This window comes from Chenopodium album, chromosome 1, assembly GCF_948465745.1.
Source record: "Chenopodium album chromosome 1, dcCheAlbu1.1, whole genome shotgun sequence".
Taxonomy (NCBI): domain Eukaryota; kingdom Viridiplantae; phylum Streptophyta; class Magnoliopsida; order Caryophyllales; family Amaranthaceae; genus Chenopodium; species Chenopodium album.
Window position 1 is genome coordinate 30,335,536 of NC_137834.1, and position 4,032 is coordinate 30,339,567.

At 42.7% G+C, this 4,032-nt stretch overlaps 1 non-coding gene across 1 annotated transcript; it reads left to right on the plus strand.

Moving 5' to 3' along the window:
* Positions 1-3,290: 3,290 nt before the first annotated feature.
* LOC145564620 (small nucleolar RNA R71) lies at positions 3,291-3,397 on the plus strand. The gene has a single exon (XR_014094869.1). It is a non-coding gene; the product is annotated as a small nucleolar RNA R71 (small nucleolar RNA).
* Positions 3,398-4,032: the final 635 nt, after the last annotated feature.

Consider the following 4,032-nt stretch of genomic DNA (forward strand, 5'->3'; position numbering starts at 1 on the left):
ATTCACAAGTAAGTTCTCGGTATGTAAGATAGTACATATCAACAAATTTTCTCATGCCAATGTCATTCAAAAATCGTTTCACAAAATCATACAAACCAAATGATTCTACGGTAGGGCGGTGTAACCACCGAGAAGGAATTACCTCACGACCAATCAAATGTTCTAGCCATTCCTTTTGCTCTCGGCTCACAATCCGCATCGTCGACCAGTACGGGAGTTGCAAGTCCGGGTCGTATTCCTCCCTCGAACTGGAGCTCCTACCAAAAATGGACCTAGCCCTCTTTGAAGCCATGTTTAAGAAATGGGTTTGAAAATTTATTGAATTAAAACTGAAGAATTTTTATATGAAAGTGTAGAGGATGAAGAGAGGATCACAAATATGTAAAGAGTTTTGAATTTGGGTAAGAAATGGAGGAGAAATCTAAGAGAGAAGGTAGAGAGAATTTGAGTTTTAGAGAGAGAAAGTTATGGAGGTAAGAAGAAATGAAGGAATAAAGAAGAAAATAAAGAAGAAGAAAAGGCCGGATCCGCTCGCACCCCGTCGGGCACCAGCTCGCCCGGTCGGGCAATCTAATCATGTAAATGTCGTTAACCCTCGCGCCCGGTCGGGCGATCTTTCAGTCGATTTTTGTTCAATTCTCGCGCCTGGTCGGGCGCCGTTCGCCCGATTGGGCGATCTAATTCACCCAAATTCGTATCCTTTCGCGCCCGGTCGGGCGCCCTTCGCCCGATCGGGCGATCTTGAGGTTCAAAATTTCGCCCTTCTCTCGCCCGGTCGGGCGAGTCTTGCCCGATCGGGCGGATAAATTAGTCCGTATACAACGAATTTTGCGCCCGGCGCCACTCGCCCGGTCGGGCGAAATTACTTATTTTCAGATCCTTGCTCTCGCGCCCGATCGAGTGAGCTTCGCCCGGTCGGGCCCGAGACTAAATCGGCGAAATATTATTTTTCCTCTTTTCTCCAAAATTTGGCTAACTTTTTACCTTCAAACCTGTAACAACACTTATAAAACTCATTAAATTCCCTCCTCTCTCCTCTCGTAAGAAAAAGAAAAGAAAAACTAGTCTAAAAAAAAAAGCATTAAAAATACGGGTTGCCTCCCGCAAAGCGCTGGTTTATCTAGGTCCCGCACGACCTTCTTACCAAGTACAATATCTAGGACCCTTGGCCTAACGCTTGATCGGGTGGTTTCTCACCCGGTCTAGCGGTGTTCAGGTTGCGATGCGGCTTCCTGACATACCCTGTGGGACGCCAAATCACCTTATCTGGTGGATCCTCCTTGACTTGGACAGGGGGATCTTCAATGTGACGCACTAAAAATCCTTCTTCGATCGAAGGTTGCTCCAAATTGTCATTGCGTTCAACACTTGCAACTCGATCCGGCGGAACACTTACCGTAGGCTCGGTTTGCACAACTTGCTTGATCGGTTCCACCTTTTCATCCTCAAAACCAAGACCAACATTGTAGAGTGCTCTTTCTATTGCATCGACTTCCTTCTGCCATTTGTCTATCTCATCTGAAAAGGATGCAACACAAGATACCGCCTCCAAGGGATCTTTTTCAAGAGCTTGGGGCTTGTTAGAATAATTTACAACCACATTAACACTGAAACATTTCTCCTCAGTCATGGAGCTTTTAGGGGCATTATTCAGATTAAAAACAACTTTATCATCCCCTACTAATAATGTTAACTTACCACTTCTTACATCTATGATTGCTCCTGCAGTGTTGAGGAATGGTCTACCCAAAATAATTGGGGTTTGCATATCCTCAGCCATATCACGAACAACAAAATCTACAGGTATATAAAATTTACCTACTCTAACGGGGACATCCTCTAAAACACCTAAGGGGTATTTGAAAGAACGGTCGGCCATTTGTAGAGTTATATTGGTAGCTTTTAATTTACCCATATTCAACTTAGAGCACACAGATAATGGCATGACGCTAACACTAGCACCCAAATCACATAATGCATTATCAATCAAGAGATTGCCAATATGACAAGGGATAGAAAAACTACCTGGATTTTTTAATTTAGATGGAGACTTATTTTGAAGTACGGCACTACACTCTGCAGTGAAAGCTACCGTCTCCACCTCACTAATAGACCTTTTTCTCGTCAATATTTCTTTCATAAAGTTTGCATACGAGGGGATTTGTGTGATCAATTCAGTAAAGGGAACTGTTACCTTCAAATCTTTTACCACCTCCAGGAACTTACCAAACTGCGTATCCAAGTTTGTCTTCAATTGACGATTGGGGAATGGAAGTTTGATAATTGGCTTTGGAGCATTATTACTCTTGTCTGGAGTAGCCACCTTCTCTGGAGTTGTACCCTGCAATGTTGAATTAGATATGTTAGTATTATCCTTTAGCCCTGCAGGGCTATCAACTACATTGTTTGGTTTAATGGAATCAAGATTAGCATTATTTGATAAAACAGGTTCATCAACTCTGGGCATAGAGGGCCCTTCATAGTTTGAACCTCTCCTTAGAGTAATTGCAAATGCTTGATCCGTAGGCCAGGTTGGCTGTGCCGGCAGAGCTCCCTGTTGGCGGGCTTGTAGGGTAGCGGAGAGTTGCGCAATTTGATTATCTACAATTTTATTATGCGCTAGAATTTGATCAATTGTCGCATCTCTGCTCTCCATGTGCTTTTGCATATTGGCCAACATTGCTCTAATTTCCACCAGAGAAGGGTCAGAAGATGAGGAGGGTTGTTGTGGTTGGTTCTTCTGGCTAGCGTTGGGATGGTTATATTTCTGCTGTTGTTGCTGTGGCGCCTGTAGTTCTTGTGGTGGTGGATTTTGAACATTAGTGCTCCGGTAGGAAAGGTATGGATGATTCTGATACCTAGGATTGTAAGTGTTGGAGTATGGGTTATTCTGCCTATAAGCTTGGAAGACATTAACTTGCTCCACGGAACTCCTGCAATCCTGCTCCCAATGACCTACAATACCACAATTTTCACAGAAAGCCTTATTAGAATTATTATTAATTGCATAAACATTAGCTACATTAGCAGTGCTCAGATTATCTAATTTTTGGCAAATAGAGGTTAGTTGAGCTTGCAAAAAGGATACAGAGTCGACACTATGCTTCCCCTTGTTAGAAAATCCTCTAGGGTTCCCATATTGGGAATTGTGTATCGCCATGTCTTCAATAACCTGACCTGCATCTTCAACATCAAGATTCATAAATCTCCCACTAGCTGCAGAGTCTAAAATTATTCGAGAAGAATTTCCAAGGCCATTATAAAAGGCTTGGATCAACTGCCATTGTGCTAAATTATGGTGAGGGCAATCTCTTTGTAAATCCTTAAACCTCTCCCAAGCCTCATATAAAGATTCATCGGCTTTTTGGGCAAAGTTCTGGATCGCACTCCGTAGTACGGCTGTTCTCTCTGCAGGGTAATACTTGTTATAGAAATTCAAAACAAGAGTTTCCCAGTCAGTTATACCAAGTGTAGTTCTATTTAAGCCATTAAACCACAATTTAGCTTTTCCAGTTAAAGAGAAGGGAAAGAGAATCTCCTTGATTTGGCCTTGAGTGACCCCGGCTTGCCTGATGGTGTTACAATATTGACAATAGTCGGCAATGTGAAGATTCGGGTCTTCACCCTTGGCTCCACTAAATTGCTTCCTCTCTATCATCGTTATAAATTGAGGTTTAATTTCAAATTGAACCCCATCAAGAGCCGGAGTAGGGGTGAGATGTGGAAAATCCGTAAGCTTTGGTTGTGAATAATCACTAAGCTTCTTTGGAGCCGTCATCTCTGATTTTGCGTCTGATGATGCCTCTAAATCAGAGGATCGCGGTGATTATTGTTGTTATCACCAGAATCCGCCAGGATTTGCTTGTAGAGATTTTTCTGTCTATGGAAGGAACGTTCGATCTCAGGATCGAATGGGATGTAACCTGATCTGGAACACCTGGGCATAAACAAAAACTAGAAGCAAATGTGAGATTTGTCTTGGAGAACTAACGCTCTCTGAGACAAAAAGGGAAATAAATTAGACTACAAAAA